At 56.1% G+C, this 19,088-nt stretch overlaps 1 protein-coding gene across 1 annotated transcript in view; it reads left to right on the top strand.

The window, feature by feature from the left end:
• The window catches only part of CCDC12 (coiled-coil domain containing 12), a 34,263-nt gene that overhangs the window by 5,504 nt on the left and 9,671 nt on the right, over positions 1–19,088 (top strand). The gene's annotated exons all lie outside the window — the stretch shown is intronic.

Raw genomic sequence — 19,088 nt, forward strand, 5'->3', positions numbered from 1 at the left:
AGGAAGTTTCCTTCTATTTCTAGATTGTTCAATGTTTTTATTATGAAAGGAAGTTGAATTTTGTCAAAAGCTTTTTTTCATCAATTGAGTGAACATGTGTGTGTTCCTTTTCCTTTCTATTGTATTACATGAATGGATTATTGTATGTTGAGCCATCCTTGCATTTAAGGAATAAATTCTTCTTGGTCATGGTGTATAAACCTTTTAATCTGCTGAATTCAGTTTGCTAGTATTTTTTATTTTTATTGATTTCAGAGAGGAGGGGAGAGGGAGAGAGATAGAAACATCGATGAGAGAGAATCATTGATTGGCTGCCTCCTGCACACCCCCCGCACTGGGGATTGAGCCCAAAACCTAGGCATGTGCCTTTGACTGGAATCGAACCCAGGACCCTTCAGTCCGCAGGCCTACGCTCAATCCGCTTAGCCAAACTGGCCAGGGCAGTTTGCTAGTATTTTATTGAGGCTTTTGCATCAGTGTTCATGAGAGATACAGGTCTGTAGTTTTCTTGTAGTATTTTGGCTTTGGAATCAGGGTAATGCTGATCTCTTAAAATGAGTTAGGAAGTGTTCCCTCTTCACTATTTTTGAAGAGTTTGAGAAGGATTGGTATTAATTCTTCTTTAAGTGTTTGGCAGAATTTACTAGCAAAGCCATTTAGCCCCAGGTTTTTCTTTGTTGGGAAATTTTTGATAACTTATTCAGTTTCCTTATTAATTACTAGAGGCCTGGTGCACGAAATTTGTGCACAGGCAGGGTCCTTAGGCCTGGCCTGCGATCAGGGCCGATCGGGGCCTTCTGGGTGCCGGCCGGGGCCTCCCTTCCCCAGCTGCTGGCTGGGGTCTTCCTTTGTTCCATGCTGCGCCTGGTGGCCAGTGCATGTCACAGTGAGCGATTGAATTCCCGGTCAAACTCCCGGGGGCACAATGTGCATATTAGGCTTCTATATATAACATTTTTTATTTCTTTATGAGTCGGTTTCAGTACCTTGTGTATTTCTAGGAATTTTTTCCATTTCTTCTGTGTTATCATGGTTGGCATACTAATGGCTACTTTAATTCTTAACAGTTCTGGCTTCAGAAAGCTGTTGGCTGCAAGCTCATTTCTGAACAAGCTGCATTCGGAAATCACATGGCTTCTCTTGGAATTGAGAGGTCACTGCCTTTGTCGTTTCCTTGCGTTCTTTTTAAGCCACAAGAGCTCTTGTGCAATGGGCACAGACCCTGGGGGTGGGGGCTTTCCCTCGGGGTGGGAGTGGCGGGGGGTCAGGGGGAAAAGGAGACAAGTAATACTTTAAACAATAAAAGAAGTTATTGTGAAGCCACATTCTTGACTCCACTGGAAGCTTTTTCCTTTCCTGGTGTGTCTTTTCTCTCCAGGAGCCCTTAATCCCCCCCCCCCCCCCCAATATAGTCCTTTTCCTGCCTGGAAGGGGAAATTGGGACATATTGTTGGCTTTCAGTCACCAGGCTGTGGTAGCAGTGGTAGATCAGTAGCAGGTGATAAAGTGTTTGGTTTGGTTCAGAATGGGTTATTGGAGCTGGTAATTCATTTCTTCCACAGGTGGGTACCGAACACCTACTGTGCACCAGCCATTCAGGCACTGGGGGTCTAGCAGTGAGTGAACAAAGCTGCCCCAGCGAGCCCCCTTGCAGCTGGAGGGAAGGCGGTCAAGCAGACGTGTGGTGGTAGATGGAGGTGGTGCTGTGGGGAGTGCATAGTGCACCTGTTTCCTCTGCAGCTCTAGCTGCTTCAGTGTTTTCAGATTTAACATGGTTGGTGATACCAGCTGCCTGGCTTATCTTATCTGGTCTTGATGACAACCCTGAGAAGAAGGAAGAAGGGTTAGTTTATAATGGAAAACACTGAGACCGATAAAAGGGGAAGTGTTTTGTCCAAGGTCACATAACCAAGAGGTGTCCCAGGTGAGTGCTAGAGTTAGAAGGGACCATGAGGACAGGTGGTGACCCTCTTTTTTTTATTTTCTTGATTTTAGAGAGAGAGAGAGGCATCGATTTGCTGTTCCACTTATTTATGCATCCATTGGTTAATTCTTGTCTGTACCCTGACTGAGGATCAAACCCGCAACCTTGGCATATCAGGACGGCGCTCTAACCAACTGAGCTACCCGGCCAAGCCTCACTTTATACTTTCTGATACCCTTTATGTTTTGTCAGTTACTTGCTCAAAAACAATAGCAGTAAAAGAGTACAGGCCCAAGTCCAAGCTGCCTCTACGTACATGCCTTAATCCCTCTGGATTCAGCTTCTGTCCCTCTCCCTGCTGGCGAGGACAGGTGGAGCCTACGTGCCTCGATTCCTTTTTTTTGTCTCTCTCCCTATTGTGGCAAAATAGATGTGACATAAAAATTGCCATTTAGCCATTTCTCAGGGACATTAAGTATATTCACAATGTTGCACAATCATCACCACTATTTCTAAACTTTTTCATCATCTCAAACAGAAACTCTGCACCCCTTAAGCAATAACTCCCCATTTTTCTCTTACCCCAGCCTCTTGAAACCTCTCATCTACTTTCTGTCTCTGACTTAGCTATTCTATACCTCATGTAGGTAGAATCGTACAATATTTGTCCTTTTGTGACTGGCTTATTTCACTTACCATGAGTTTTCAAGGTTCATCCATATCCTAGCATGTTACAGAATTTCAGTCGTTTTTAAGGCTGAATAATACTCCATTATATGCATACTAGAGGCTCATTGCACAAAATTCGTGCACGGGTAGGGTCCCTAGGCCTGGCCAGCTATCAGGGCCAGTCTGCAGGGCGACTGGAGGGGCGATCGGGGCCCCGCTTGCACCCACCTTGGCCTGGCACCGCCCGCTCACCTGCCTCACCATCCTGCCGCAGTCCTGCTTTTGTTGGGGCCCATTGGGGCTGGCAGCACTGCCGCCTGCTGCCAGCACCGCGTCGCTGATGCCCGCCATGTTCCGCTCCACCCCCGGTAACTCCGGGTCAGTCAAACTCCCGCCCGCGGGGACAGTTTGCATGTTAGCCTTTTATTATATAGGCTACCACGTTTTGTTTATCCGTTCATCTGCTGATGATGTCTTCGTTGTGACCTGTGCTGCCATTGGTGTGGTGGTGATTTTACTGTTGTATAAATATCTGTTTGAGCCCCTGTTTTCAATTCTTTGGGGTATATACCTAAGGGACGGCATATCTGGGTCATATCCTATGTTTAACTTTTAAAATATATTTTTATTGATTTCAGAGAAGAAGGGAGAGGGAGAGAGAGATAGAAACATCAATGATGAGAATTGGCTGCCTCCTGCACACCTCACACCGGGGATCTAGCCTGCAACCCTGGCATGTGCCCTGACTGGGAATCGCACCAGTGACCTCTTAGTGCATGTGTCGACGCTCAACCCACCAGTCGAACTACACTGCCGGGCATCTGTGTTTAACTTTTTGAGGAACCACCAAACTGTTTGCCACAGTAATTGTACCATTTCCCATTACCACCAGCAATGCAAGATGGTTCTAATTTCTCCACATTCTTGCCTTAAAAAAAAATTAAGGCCATCCTACTGGGTGTGAGGTTTTGATTAGTATTTTCCTGATGATTAGTGCTGTTGAGCATCTTTTCATGTGCTTATTGGCTGTTTGTACAATCATTGGAGAATCTATTCATGTCCTTTACCCATTTTTAAAAATTGGATTGTTTGAGTTGTTGTTGAGTTCTTTATATATTCTGGATATTATACTGTTATCAGTTATGGAATTTCCAAATATTTTCTTTCATTCTGCGAGTTGTTTTTTCACTCTTGGTAGTGTCCTTTGATGCACAAAAGTTTTTAAATTTTGATGAAATCCAAATTATTTTTTCTTTTGTTACATGTGCTTTTAGTGTCATTTAATCTCCACAGCTCTTGAGTGACATTCCTATTAGGGAAGAAAGACAGTCAAGGGTCTAAAGTTTGAGTTAATTTTCTAGCTCATAGTCATTTCTTGTGGGACCTGTGAATGGTGAGTCTGGGGACAAAGGATGGCCTGCCTGCGGCCAGCAGATTGGCAGCTAGGAGTCCTCCCTCAGGAAAGAAGTGGCTCCCGTTTTTGGTTCAGTCTTCTGATGTGCGGACAAGGCCGCTGTCGGGCAGACTCCAGCGCCGAGCTCACTCAGCTTGCTCTGCGGATGGAGAGTGCCTGCTGGCCCCGCAGATGGCTCCTTGCTAGTCCGCTGCCACTCGGTGGCAGGCCATGCCCGATACCTGCTGTGCACGTGGTTGTGCTCAAGGTGGAATTCAGCCCTGGGGTTGATTTCCCTTGTGGTGGCCTCTTCCTCCTCCTCCCTCCAGAATATAAACTCATGATGTCATAGTGATATTATGGAGGGATCAGTCCCAAGACTGTGACAGGTGGAGATGAGATTAGGGTCATGAACTTCCCATATATTCAGTAAAGAAATGGGGTGTAGCCACGCAGTTCAGCAGCAGTTTTACAAAGCGCTTCCTTTTAGCCCACCTGATGGGATGGATTTATGAGTTTGAAAGAGGGTCAGAGTCAAGGAGCATAAGTGACTCTCCTGGGTTCTGGCCCATGCAAGACTCCCTGAGGGCAGGGGACTCTGGAGCTGAGGCACTGCCTAAAGCGGGTCCTGCAGGCCCGCCAGCAAGGTTGACAAGTGAGAGGATGGCATACAATCTAGTGCTGCTGGGGTTCATTTCCTGGGGATGCTTCATAAGAAGACTCCGTGGAACTTGAGCTGGGCCATGGAGGGGGGCTGGGAAGCGAGTATTGAGGTAGCTGAAAGGAGTGTTCCAGGGGAGCAGGTCAGAGGTGGGAGCATCCATGGGTACACAGGGGGGCAGTGGGGGATGCTCCAGAGGGTTTGACAGCAAGCAGTTGGCAATGATGGGGGCGGGTGAGGTCTGAAAGGGCTCCGGGTGCATTGGGGCTTCCGGCTGGGAGGGCGGCCAGCCCAGGCACACTTTTCTGAATTGTATTTGAACCTCATTTTTTGGAGCTCATCCAGAAGTTCCCGGCTGTGCAGATGAAGCTCTGGGGCATCTCTGTGATGCTGACCACTGGGGCAGTGTGAGGCTACGCCGTCCTCCTCCCTCTTCCTCAGCAGCTAAGTGGAGACTCCAAAAGGTAATGAACTTGGCACAAACACTTGCCCTTGGCTATTGGATTTCCTGAGTATTTGGCCTGGATTGTGCTGTCTCTGCCCTGAGACAGGCGGACTGGTTGGGCAGCAGGCCAGCCCCTCAGGGGTTGGACGTGACCTCAGGGCCAAGGTCTGGCAGTCAGCTTGCAGGTTCAGCAGCAGTTCCTGTTTTTCACGGGGCTCTGGAGACCAGCCCTGGAGAGTAGCTCTGTTCATTGGAACCGGATGCGATGCTGGTGGTGTTCTGTGTGTAACTCACGCTGCCCAGCACCATAGCTGCAGGCCACATAGATCTTCTGCCTTAAGATCTGGCTAATGTGCCCTGGCTGGTTTGGTTCAGTGGACGGAGCGTCAGCCTGCAGACTGAAGGGTCCCAGGTTCAATTCCAGTCAAGGGCACATGCCCAGGTTGTGGGCTTGATCCCCAGTCGGGGGCATGCAAGAGGCAGCTGATCAATGATTCTCTCTCTCATCATTGAGGTTTCTATCTCTCTCTCCCTCTCCCTTCCTCTGAAATCAATAAAAATATTTTTTAAATGTGGCTAATGTGACATTTTATTGATTTTAGTTTCATTCCATTTTAATTACTGTACATTTAAAGAGCCACCCTTGACTTACGGCTGTCTTATTGGACAGCATCTCTGAGGACTTGCTCCATCTAGCCTCACTTATGAGGACCGTGTCTCTACCTAAAATCCCGCTTATTGAGAGCTAAGAGGTTAGGTGGAGACGCTGACCATCAGATCAGCCTTGGAGCCTAGAATTGGGACAGAGGGTTTGAAGTGGTCAATCGTAACCGCCAGTGTCTCCAGCAGATGCTCCCTCCTGGCTACAGTTCAGAGCAGTGTAGTTGTGAACTGCACACTCCAGCATCCAGGCACGGGGCAGTGTGGGAGGGAGCAGTGCCAAGGTAGGAGAGGGGAGCACGCTGATACTTGCTGATGTGGGTGCATGGGCAGGGGTCCTGGCCAATGTGGGATGAGGGCAGAAGAGGAGCTGGAGGGGGGGCTAGCAAGTGTTGGGGGGCGTGGCGGGTGGGTTGGGAAGAGCCCAGTGTGCTGGGTGAGGAGTCTGCCTTGTCTGTACCCTGCTCACCCCTCAGGAATTGCCTTTGTCTCCAACCCCATGTGGCACCTCGCCATGCCCACAGCCTGGCTGCAAAGTCAGCTGAGGAGGTCGCGTGTGGGGCCTTTTGCAGGCCGGCTGTCACAGCATTTACCTGGCAGTGTGTGACGGGGTCTCAGTTAGCCCTTGGAGGCAGCTCTTGGTTTATCCCTGTTTAATCGACCAGGAAACCTGGGGCTGAAGGGACCTCGTGGCGATGCAGAGCTCTGTCCCCGCGTCCCTCTCTAGCCCTCACTCCAGGTGCTTGTGAACAAGCAGGTCTCCATCACAGACAGAAATTGCCATCAGGTTACCTGGTGGGAGCCGCGTGGCGAGTGGAGCGAGTGGGCTTTGGAGCCAGGCAGATGTGGTAAAAATCTCAGCTCTCTTCATCACATCTGTGGGACTCGGAACAGAGCTTTAAACTTGGAGCCTTCCTCTCCTTGTCTGAAAAATCGAGACAGCTCCTGACCCCCTCAGTAGCCGGGAGTGCGGGGAGGGTGTCTGTGAAGTGTCTAGCTCGGGGCCTTGCACGCTGGCCCTTTCTAAGGGGGGAGGGTGGGTGGCCCTCCAGTCCTCTTTGCTGAGTGACCGTGGGTGCCGCTGGCCCTGTTTCCATTGGAAGCAAAGAGGACGCCCTCCTGTCCCCTGGCTTTTTCAGCAGAGCCCTGACCTCTTTGAAGGTGAAATTCCCTTTTCGTGTGAAGGATTACATTAGGGAGAAAGCGGATTTGCAGAGCTGCAGCCACGATGGGGAGTGCAGTCAGTCCCTGTCCCTCCCAAGGACCGACCTTCTCGGCCAATGAGAGGGAGTGCCTGTGGGCGGGCATGTGGGGCTCCCACACAGACACCTGTTGATGAGCCGGTGTTGGCACTTTGCATTGAGTCATCTCGCTGAGGCCTTGACTCGTGTGAAATGAAGATGTTTGCTCAGTCAGGTTCTTAGACCTCCCTGTGCCTCTGGGTCACCTGGGGAACAGTTTGCAATCTCTTCTCTGGCCCCACCCCAGACCTTCTATCTTGGGTGTAGATCTTGGTGTAGAGCCTAGAAGTCCATGCATTTTTTAAGTTCCGCAGATGGTTCGTTTTTCTGGAATCTCTGATCGCTCTGGCTTTCTGTCACTGGAAGTTGAGCACCTCCTTTCCCTGGAGCATGGCTGCCGTCCTCACTGTGGGAACTCTGCAGCCGCCCCCAAGTGCATGTTTGTTTGTTCTTTTTTTAAATATATTTTATTGGTTTTTCACAGAGAGGAAGGGAGAGGGATAGAGAGTTAGAAACATCGATGAGAGAGAAGCATCGATCACCTGCCTCCTACACCCCCCCACTGGGGATGTGCCCGCAACCAAGGCACATGCCCTTGACCGGAATCGAACCCGGGACCCTTCAGTCCGCAGGCCGACGCTCTATCCACTGAGCCACACCGGTTAGGGCCCCAAGCACATGCTTGTTGAGCACCAGCGAGTGCCAGGGGCCTGCCTCACGGGACGCCCACAGGAGGGGTGGCTGACAGTGTGCGTGTGAAAGGGGATACAGTGAGGAACTTGTGAGCATGGAAGGATCTCGGTCTGGGAGATGGGGGTGGGGCGGGGAGGAGGCAAGTGGCAAAGGGGATGCCAAGATCTAGGGAAGAGCGTTTCTGGCTGAGCAGGGAACTAGCTTGGCTTTTTGAGGGCCAGAAAGGATCTCTGGGTGGCAGGACTGGAGTGAAGGGTTGGGGGGCAAGGTGGGGTTGAGAATAGAGAGGGCCTGGGAGGCGGGGCCACTGAGGCTGGACCCCACTCCATAATGGGGGTGGGGAGCCCTTGGAGGCCTGACTGTGTGGAGGTCGGAGGTGGCTGCATTAGTCCCCCGTGAGGCAGTGGCCCTCCCAGGGCGACTGGATAGAGGGATGGTGAGCGTGCCTGCCTCTGAGATGAGCCCTGCAGGGAGAGTGGTTTTGAAGGGGAAGTCCCTCTGGTTTTGGCTGTGTAAGCCTGGGGTGACGGTTAGAGCTCTCCGTGGAGAGAGGCGGGCAGGATCTGGGCTCCGATGGGAGGCAGATGAAGCCCCAGGGCTGGATGAGGAGTTTAGACAGTGCCCTGAGGCTCGCCATGCAGGCATTTAGGAGGAATCTCTGGGAGGTTGGAGGGGTGGGTCTGGGCGATGAACAGGGTCTTGCAGAAAGCAGCCTCCCCGGTGATCTGATGATAGATTCCTAACTGGGCAGGTCGCGGTGCAGTCACCCCCCTGGCCTATAGACTTCTCGTCAGCAAGCCTGCCCTTGGTTTCTGTGCTTCTGGATTAATACACCTGCCATCGGACACCTGCCGTCAGCCCCGTCCGTGCTTGACCTGGCCAGAGCCTCATGTGTGGCCTCCTTCCCTCAAGGGCCTTCCCTTAATCCCAGCTCCCTGCTCCCCTGGTTTCTCTCCGGTTTTGTTTTGGTGGGAATCTACAGCTTGAATTTTTGAAAGAATTCCAAGAGGAAATACAGTTGCTGTGGTAACGATGCCCCGTGGGGAGTAAAAGCCACACTCCAGGGCTGCTTTGACTCGGGGCTGGAAAGAGCCGTTCTGTCTAGAGAAAGCGTGTGGCTGGAGCAGAAAACATTTGTCCTTTCAAGGATAGCGCCCTCCCCCTGCACAGTTTGCTCAGGGTGGTACCTCTGGAATCCCACAGGCTGATCGAGTCCTAAGAAAGCACCTGCTTGATCCCTGAGAGCAGGGCTCTCCAGCCTGGGTGCAGGGCTCTTAGGGAGTGGGGGGAGTGTGGGGCCCTCTGGGGTGAGGAGTAAGTTACCTGGCTCTTCTTCTTTTTTATTGATGTCAGAGAGGAAGGGAGAGGGATAGAGAGAGAGAAACATCAATGATGAGAGGGAACCATTGATTGGCTGCCTCCTGCACGCCCCACCCTGGGGATGGAGCCCGAATCTGGAGCAGGTGCCCTGACCGGGAATCGAACTGTGACCGCCTGGTTCATAGGTCCACGCTCAGCCACCGAGCGGCACCGGCCTTCCTCTCCCTGGGGAGGGCCTGCTGTGTGAGGCCGTCGGATCAGCAGGAAACCGAAGCCGGGTGCCACCAGCCGTAATACAGCGCGCTGCTCTACGCCATGGAGGGGCGTCCTGGAGGGAGGGCTGGCAGCAGGGCCCGGGGCGGGGGTGACACTTGCACACAGTAGGCTGCATGGAGGAGGGGGCTTCTGAGCCCACTGTGAATGCACGGTCTCCGCTTTATCTCACTGGTGGCATAGGCTCATGTCCCCACCTGGGCTCTCTGTGTGAATCGGCAGAGGGGCTGAGAAAATGCTTGCCGAGGGATGGAGTGGAGGGCTGGTAGGGCAGTAGCTGTTTGGAGGCGTGGAACCGGGAGAGGGGCAGGAGCAGGAGCAGGAGCAGGGCAGGCCAGAGTGGAGGTGGTCTGAACTTGGGGAGATCAACTGTGTAAGCCCCCCACCCCAGGGACCTCACCCCACACACTGCGGCTAGCCTTTTCTGACTTGGACTCACGTTCTCTGCATTCGTGTAGGAAATGCCCTTCTAAACTGGGCATCTCAGGGGCAAGGGCGGGGTCTTCCTCGGTGACACTGGTGGCAGCTGGGTGAACGGAGGGAAGAGAAGGGCCTACGTGCGGGGAGGCATGTGCCCCTCTTCGGCAGGGGGCGGGGAAGTGGGCATCATCTGAGCAGTGGGATTCCATGGCCTCACGCTGCGGGGACGGGAAGAGGGGGCGCATCAGGCTCCACTGTCCTCATCACCCTACGTGGTGTTGCCCACTGAGGAGGACTCCCCCGGCCATCACCTGGGCTCCCTGTGTGACGCCCCTGCAGCCTAGGAGGGGAGAGTGCCTTCTCACCCTCAGCCCAGCACAACATGGTTACCAACACACGGTGCTCCCACAGGAAGTAGATGTGCGTAGCTGAGGGCTAAAAGAGCTTGTTTCCGCGATATTTCTCCCACAGATGTGCCCGTTCTGACTTGCAGTGTGACTTTGGTTTTAATTAGGATTTTATCACTTGCAGGTCACACCAGGGAGGAGACAGTGTCTTACCCTGACCACTTAGGCTGTGACACTCCTAGAAGCAGCTGATACGGGTTCAGATAGCTCCGAGGAGCGGCACACCTGGTCGCTCCGTACCCCCTGGCTTGCCTGGGAACAGACCTGTAAATAACTTGCTTTTCTAGCTCAGGTCCCACGTTGGAGCCTGTGTGGGCATGGAAGGATGGGAGGCTGGCCCCCAGGCCTGGTTAGCACCCCCTGCCGAGGGGTTGTGGTGATGGACTTGGGCTGGGCGGGGGGGCTGGGACCAAGTCCACAGATCACTTGTCCTGAGCCCAGCGTCTCCATTGGCCAGTGGTTGCCTCCTGGCCTCCCAGGGACTCCCCGTGGGTTGGGTGAGCTCTTTCTGCCCCCAGGGACAGGTACTGGGCGGCTCATAGAGTGACCTGGGCACTCAAGTTCCAGTCGCCTTCCAGTGGCTCCAGCACCATGCCAAGTGGACAGACCAGCCAACGTGAGTCCAGAGGCCTCCTCGTGCCCCACACTACCTGGACCTCCTGTGCCCTCAGGACGCTTACGTTGTGTGAGAGGCTGCTCTGTGTCCTCATCAGGCCTGCTCTGTCCAGAGCTCACCCTGGTGACCACAGCAGGTCCCCAGGCAGCTTGGTGTGGCCTCATGCGGTCCCTTCCTCCGCTGGGTCAGCTTCTGGAGGGTGTGGTCGGCCCAGGGGCGCCTCAGTGGGCGTGTGGTAGAAGCAGGGCCTGGGAGAGGGCAGGCTCCTGGGACATTCGGATCTGCAGGTCTCAGCCTGGGAGATTCTGAAATGGTGGGTCTCTCTAACTGGTTCCTCCTGCGCGGATGATGTTTGAGGCCTTCAGCCCCAACAGTTGTGGTTTTCGTGCTTTTCTCACTTGGTAAGGATGGACCTGCTCACACCTCTCGGGCTCCTGGGCGGGGAAGCACGCCCAGCCGGGGCTGTTTATCTGAGTCTTGGAAGCGTGATGCAATCAGGAAACCTCAGTTCAACGCTGGCCGAACTTGCGTTTGGGTGATCCCAGGCAGTTGTGCACTAGAGGGAGTGGCAGCTTTGGGAGCGCTGTGTGGCATGAGGAAGGGGGCCTCCAGGCAGACTCACAGGCAGCTGCCCGCTGCTGTCCTGGAAGTAAGAAGGTGGCTCTCGATCATGTCCAGCTCCTTTTTTCCCAGTGGCTTCCACCAGTGACCTTTGCCCTTTCCTTTCTGGTACTTCCTGAATGTTCTTCATAAATAACACGCTAATCCCGTGTTGCCGCCTCCTTGTCCGTCCCCGGACTCCTGCTGGCTCTCAGTGCTGTGGGCTCACGTCGGGAGCCGGGCTGGCCTTCCCTCCTTCCCGTCACCCAGCGCTCCCTGCCCTGCCGTTCCCTCTTCCCGGCAGGGACAGCCTGCTCGCCCTCGGGGGAGCTGGGCTCAGGTGTCCTCTTCTCAGCTGTTCGTCACTGGGCACTCCCCGAGCACCAGGAAGTCAGGGTAGCCGGACAGGACAGGCCGCTTCCGCTTCCACCTGCCCCTGAGCTCCCTGAGGGCAGCAGTCGTGTCTCCAGACGACAAGCCCAGAGACGCTCTGCAGTATTTGAATGGAGAGAGGAAGGAACTGGGCAGCATGTGGGAGCTGGCTGAGGATTTTCTCAGAGAAAAGCAGGCGTGCCCTTTGGGAAGAGTCCAGAGACTGACTTGAAAGTCTGCCGGTGGCAGTCATGGCAGCCGGTGGAGCTTCCGGTGTGAGTCTGGTCAGATCACTGAGTTTCCAGAACCTGTTATTTACACATGGACTAGGGCTGCTCATTTTCGTTGGTCACAGGCTGGGCCAGCCAGTGCTGTGATGTGGCCCACAGGAGGCCTGGTGTGGTCTTGTTGGCAGCTCTGGGGAGCTCGGGGGGGGGGGGGGGCGGGGGGGAGCCCAGAATTGGTGTCAGCAGGCCTGTGTGCCTCGGCTGTGTGTGCGAGGTAAGGGGGTCACTCTCAGGAGCCGCTCCCTGGGGTGTTCAGCTTGCTCTTTCCATCGGCCCCAGGCTGGTGAACACAGTAACAGGCTCAGCCTCAGAACCCTATCTGCTGCCGGCCCCTGTGCTAGGGGAAGCCTGTTTGCTCTCTAGCCGGCAGGTCAGACATCAGTTGCGTGTCCTCAGGACCAGGGAGTCTGGGTGGCGGTTCCATTCCCCCAGACGGACCAGCTGGGCCTCCCGGCCTGATGCCTCGGCTGCCCACTGTGAGGATGGGCAGGGGGTCCGGGCCACGCCCAGAGCTCCATGAGGAGGACTGATACCTGGACATCTGCTCGTGACTCTCGCTCCTCCTCTCATCCCACCATGGAGAGGAAGTCCAGGTGGTGGTGAGTGGGCTTCCTGGCAGGAGGCGTTGTGCCCTCCAAAAAAGGGAAGTGGTGGGGCCGGGTGAGAGGGTGGGAGGTGACCTCGTGTCACCATCAGTTAATTTCTCAACTGAAATGTTCTCCCTGAATTGGGGGATGTGTGGCCTGATGGGAGGGCACGCGGCCTGCAGTGCAGCTCCTGGCTGGGCCTCTGGGCCAATTTGGGTTGCAGGAGGGACCTGGTGTGTGCAGGTGTGTCTTCCCTCCTCTCCTCTCAGCATTGCTGGTTAGTGTTTAGTGTGTGTGCGCTTTAAAGCCTGAGAAAGGTCATAAGACGTTGCCTAGGCTGCGTTGGGCGTGAGGGCCAGCCATGGTTTCCTGCTTGCCCGTTGAGCCAGGCGAAGGCCAGGAGGGTCTGTTCAGGGTGTGAGGAATGTCAAGACAGTGAGCGCTGTCAGCTGCGTTCCTCGAGTTGCTTTTGTTTTTAAGTCACTTCGTTATTAAATCATTTTGACTACAGAATTAAAGGAAGTGCAGAAATGCTTTCCACAGTTGTGTCGTGTGAGCCTGCGCAGTCCTTGGCCACGGTTGAGCTCATGGTCATGGGTGTGGGCTCTGTGTCCCTTGTGGGTCATCTTCACGGCGCCGCCCATCAGGTTGCTATTTTAGGGACCACTCTGGCGGTTGCAGAGCAGCTGACCTGCCTAACGGTGCCCGGCAGCTCGGACTCGCCTCGTAGCTCCCGCTCTCCCGCTGACGAGACAGCCACAGAGGAATCATCCGCTCTCAGCTCCTCAGGGTGCTTTTCTGGGTGGGGGTTGCTCCTGGTGGCTTGGTCATGCCCCTCTGGCATGCCACCAAGAGGAGATGTCAGCCCTGGTGGTTGTGAGTTGGCTTGTGGCAGAGGTGATGCTGAGGTGCCGTGAGATCCCAGTGAGACCACCTGTATGTGTGAAGGGAGAGTCGGGTTCGAGCAGGGCGCTGGGCAGTCTAGACCTGAGCCCACCCTCACCCTTGGGCCCTGATGGCACCGAGTGTGTGAGCCTGGGTGGGTTAACTGCACCCCGTTTTTCTCATGTGCGAACGGAGAACGCAGTGCTGACCTTACTAGATTCCTCAGTGACTGCTTACATAGTACTGATAATTTAATTAACCAGATAATTAATTGCCTGGCGTACTGTCATGACTGCTGTTATTGCAGAGATGAATGGCGGTTGGGTTCAGCCCTCTGCAGAGCTTCCCTTGTACTGGGAACCTGGTTAGAGGTGCTCCCTACCACACCCCTAAGACGTGGGCATGGTTGGGATTTCCCTCCTTTGACAGGAGAAGAAGGTAATGTTGGAGGGAGGAGAGGACAGATATTCCGGGCGAAGGAGCAGGTGTGCGGCAGCAGGGAACTCGGCTTCCAGTTGTCTGCGTCCCCAAACTGAGAAGAAGCGTGTGGTCTGACACACACAGACCTGCGTTAGGCGTCGCTGGGCCTCAGCCCCTGGATCCGTGGGGCAAGCCTGCTGGGAGGCTCAGACAAGGTGGGGGAGAACTTTCTCTCTCAGGGGGATTCGCCTGTGAGCCCTGCCTCTCCCAGTGTGGGGGAGGTTCATTCCTTCACCCATTCACTGTTGCTCCACCTGCTGCTGTGTGCCAGGTGCTGGGAGCAGTGACGGACAGGCCTCTGGAGCGTCCCATCTCGGAGGGAAGACAGAGGGACGCAGAACCTGGTGACGGCACCCCCAGCTGCCTCTGGGCACTCATCCCTGAGGGAATCGGGTCATTCTTCATTTGAGCCTCATTTTTAAAAATCAAAAGTTTATCATCTACAGAAACTTGGCAAAAAATAAAGCACTATTCCGTTTGCATGTTGCTACATTTAAAATGTCAGCTGTAGATCACTTTCTCTGATGGCTGGTCTGACAGTAATGGGCCTTCTGTGTCCCAGGCTGGACCTGGGCCTTGGATCCTGGTACCTGTTGAGTCTCTGTGGTTCCCAGAAGCCATCAGGGTGCCTGCCTTCTTGGGTTTGGGGGTGGGGGTTAGGGCAGGATGGTGGTGGTGAAAACAGGGAGCATCTGGTTTCCTAGAAGGTGCAGCAAGGGTCAGGGTTCAAGTTAGGCCCATTGCTGATGGACATCAGGGGTCAGAACCCCCAGGATGCCATTTCCCACAGTGGGTGTCACGTGGGTCCTGCATGAGACCGTGGACTCCGGTTACCTTGTTTAACCCCCAGCCCCTGCAGAAGTAGCACCGACCCCCTCGCACAGGGGAGGAAACCGCCTCCAGAGGTCCCGCCACTGGTCAGCAGCGGACTTGAGGCTGACTGACCACCTGCCTGTCCAGGCGTGTTGCCTGGCTGCCTCCACACCACAGCCCCCCTACGGGGTTGGCCCCACGGGAGTTTGGAGCCTTGCCTGGCTGCCCAGGGAGCTGTTCCAGGCTGGCTGTGTGTGAAGGACCTTGGCGTGACCTTGCAAGGGCTGCTTTCCTGTCGGGGCCGCGGAGCAGGAGAGGGGCCCTTTCAGCCTGGGCACACTCACAGTGCTAGCTGTTCCCTCTGCTGCCCTTCCCTGCACCCCCTGCCCCTGCTCCCACTCAGCCTCTCCAGACACCCCCTGTGCCACCCAGAGATCCACCTCACCCCCCACACCATACTGTGGACACTTCCCTTTCCTCCTCTGGGTCACTACCCACTTGAGAAGCTGAAGAACGGTGGGTTTTTACTCCAGGAAAGGAGCCTTTTCCCAGCTGGCCTGTGTGTGTCTGGTCGTTGACCTCTGGGATCCTGTCCACGCACCAAGGCTGGGTGCCCACCCTGGTCTGTGAACACTCGGTGCCCACTCGTTCTTTTTTCTCAGCACCCAGCGTGGGTGCCTGGCACAGGGAGCCAGTCAGTGGTTGCCGCCCGATAATCTGCTGGGGGGGTATCTGCTGTCTCTGGAGCATGGCTGGTTTCCCAAGTGCACTTTTGGCAAGAATAAGACCAGACTTGGCTTGGGGCCAGCTCTCCACCTTCCTTGGCCACAGGCAGGACGGCAGCGGTCACCTGGTGTAGGCCCTGGGATGGGGGCTGATGGGGGGGCCCACCCTGCCTCTGCTGAGGAGCGAGCCCTCTTTCCCACTGCCCAGACACCTTGCCGGGCACGGGACCGGGACCCTCGGCCTTTGTCTGCATTGGCCTCCGTCAGACTCCAGGCATCAGGCCTCGCCCAGCCTGCCTGGGAGCGGCCACGCCCTTCCTTTTTGTCCCCTGAGTGCCATCACCTTTTTAGTCCAAGGCACCTCATTCTTCCAGTGAGTCATGGTCAGACTTCCATTGCCTCAGACGCCTCCCTGTTCCTCAGAGCACTCAGGCACCCCTTGTCCTATCCCACGGCCACTGACCCCGTTCTGGCTCTTATCTGCAGCCCTATCCCCAGCTTCCTGCTGTCCTCCCGCCTCCAGCTCCCTGCCTTTGGCTGCCTCTGCCTGTGAGCCTTTAGGGACTGCTCGCCCCGCCCCATGGGAGAGCAGTGACCCTCTGCCCGCCTCCGAGTCTGAGTCTCGTGAAGCACCGAGTGGGGAATCAGGTGTGCCCGTGCAGACTGTCAGAAGTTACACACTCCCACCCGGCGGGGGTTGCAGAGAGAGCAGGTGAGAAGGGAGAAAGTGAAAGCCCAGCACGACCTTGGCAGACACAAGCAGTCTGGCCTGTTGTCCAGAAGCGTCTGTGCAGCCCTTTCCTTCCTGCCCTCGGGGTCTGCTCCTTGGCCCAGGCCATTCCTTTTTGCACCCGTGCATAACATCAGGCTGCTTGTCCCCGTTTTCATAGACAAGGGAACCGAGGTCACAGCGCAGCAGCGTGAAGCACGTCTTGCTACCTGAGTTCTGGCCCAGAGCCCGCAGCTCACACTGTGCTGTGCCCCCTCGAGGCCGGGCCAGGCCCATGGGCACAGATGGATGAGAAGCATTTGTCCTCAAGGAATTCGCCAGCTGCAGGGCAGGGTGGGCACAGGGGCCAGGTAGTCCTAGCAGCAAACTGAGTGCCAGGGGCTCAGAGTCGGGGGCCTGCAGCCTGCCCACATCACTGCCTGCCCAGGAGGGTCAGCCTCCCTCCTCCCTCCCCCAGTCCCTGGGCAGTAGAGAGCTGGCAGTTCTGTGCCCAGGCTTGGAGGTGGTGTAGGAGAGGGGGAGTACGAACAGGACTGGGAAGGAAGGAGAGGCACAGAGATCTGGGAGGGGTGTGTATAAGGGGGTATTAGGCAGTGAGTTGCATTTAAGGGTCTCGGGGTGGGTGGGGTGTCTCTAGATCCCCCGAGATTCTGTGCACCTGAGGCCCTGCCTGCCTGTGCTCCTGCCACGAGTGTCCGCCAGGTCTGAGTGCACATGGCCAGCTCTGAAGGTGGGAGCATGGGAGAGGGCGGGGCGGGGCTGTTTCTAGAACCAAGTGCCACTCTTGACTCTCATCCCCTTGGTGAGGGTGCAGGGTGTCGGGAGGACCTCTGTGACCTTGGGCAAATCCTTCCCCCTTTTCTGACGGCAGTTGTCCTGCCAGCCCTTCAGTTCTGACCTGAGCCTCCCAGGCTGGGGGCGGGGGACTGTGAGGCTTGTCTGCACCGCTGCTCCTTCCCAGGCAGGGAGGGTCCTGCCTTGTGACCTAGGCCAGTAGCGCTTATAAGCTGTCCTGTCTGCATCGCTGTTCAGCAGGAAGACTGGGTCCCGTGCCCGCACATTGGTGGGGCCTGTGTCTCTGGTCACCTGCCCTTGCCCACACGTGTATCTTCATTGTTCTTGAGCCCCTGCTCATGGCACAGCACCCAGACTGGGGCCCTCCTTACCCTCACCCTGTCTGCAGAGCTCATGCTGCACCCCACCCACCAAACTGCTGGGCATTTAAAAATGCTCTTGAGATAGTTGGGTGTTTTCCATTTTATTAATGAATAACTTGACCTTTGCCGGGCACTTGCGTGTCTCTGGGATTCCAGGTGGTGGCAGCCTCGGCTGCGGAGTGGCCCTTGCTCAGGGCTCGGAAGGGACATGGTGTTTGCAGAGGTTGCTCCCAGGGGCTGTTCCCGCAGCCCCCGTGGGCCTCTCTACCAGCTGGCCCAGGTGAGCCCCATGGAAGGGCGCCTGGCGGGGTGGGGGGGCTGCCCAGCAGCCGCTTGGGGGAAGCTGAGCCTCCTCTTCTCTTCCTTCTGGTCCTTCCTCGCCAAGGGAAGCACCATCACCCGTCCCCTTGGCGAGCACCCCTGGCCCTCAGGGAGCCTGCGGCTGGCAGGGGCAAGGAGCTTTGTTTGCGTGTCCTGCTTCTGGCTGGCTTCATCGGCCAGCATTTAGTCAGGGAGGGTGTGTGGGCCGGCCCAGCAGCCCTGGGGCCTGTGGAGAAGCCCGGCTTGTTTCTCAGCTGTGAGGCTCTCCATTCCCTCTTGGCCATCCCTGTGAATGCCTCGCCCTCCTGCTGCCCCCTGGTGGGCAGGCTCCCAGGAAGTCCTCTGGCCCCCCCTCCGTCAGCACCCCTTCTCCCCTCTCCTCTCTGTGCCAGCCCACCTGCCGTGACGGCCGTTCACCTTCACCTTCACGGTGCCGCTCCGGTCCCTGTGCGTGCTTCAGGCCACAGCGCCTTTGCTTCAGCTGTGCTCCCCTCCCTCCCAGAATGCCTTCTTCCTCCTCCCGTCTCCCCATCCTGCCCACCCCCAGTAGGAACCCCCCCGTAGATCCATGTCGACCTCTCTAGCTGCTGTCACTCCTTCCTGCCGCCTGTCCGAGAGACCACGCTGCCGGGCTGAGAGCGAGGAGGCATCTCAGTCTGTTCACATCTTGACCCCCCCCCCCCCCGGGCCAGGCCCCCCCTGGCTTCGGCGTCTTCTCTCCATAGGCGTGTGGCCCGGGTCAGGTGGTGAACGCTGGCAGGAAGTGACTCAAAGCCAGTGTCCCTCGTGGGGCACTCGACTCCTAGGAGCACAGGGCAAGCAGCTGTCAGTTCTGATGTGTCCGTGCCAGCTCGCTCTTGTCTTCGTCACAGCAGTCCCTGTGGAGGCTTCCCGCTGTCTCCTCAGCACCCTGCCCTGCGTCAGGGCAGGTCCTTGGGGAGGAAGTGACACTGACCCCCTGAGGGGCTCCCCCTCGTGCAGGCAGATCCCGGACAGGCTCTATTCTGGAGCCTCCCCGTGCTCCGAGGGCAGGTCACGCATTCGGACAGACATGGAGCCTCACACACCCTCGTGCCCATTTGAGTGTGGGGAGCCCAGCAGAGCTTCCGCTGCGGCTGGGAGCCTGGCAGTGCCCTCCTGTGGGCCTGTGCACCTGAGAGCAGGCATACTGTCAAGGCTGCGACGAGAGTGACCTCTAGACTCACAGACAGGTCGGGGGCAGCAGGAAGACAGATTTACAGAAGCCTTTCCCATAGGAATTTCAACGAGTTCCCCTTCCCTCCGTTTCCCGAGGACAGTGCAGGGGTGCGTGGTTACAGGCCGGTCTGAGGCTGAGTTATGCTGCTGACGGGAACCACAGAGGTGTTTCTGGAGCGAAGGTCCGGGGCCTGACCTCCCGATTGCTGGTG

The sequence above is a fragment of the Myotis daubentonii genome, chromosome 14 (genome assembly GCF_963259705.1).
Source record: "Myotis daubentonii chromosome 14, mMyoDau2.1, whole genome shotgun sequence".
NCBI lineage: Eukaryota > Metazoa > Chordata > Mammalia > Chiroptera > Vespertilionidae > Myotis > Myotis daubentonii.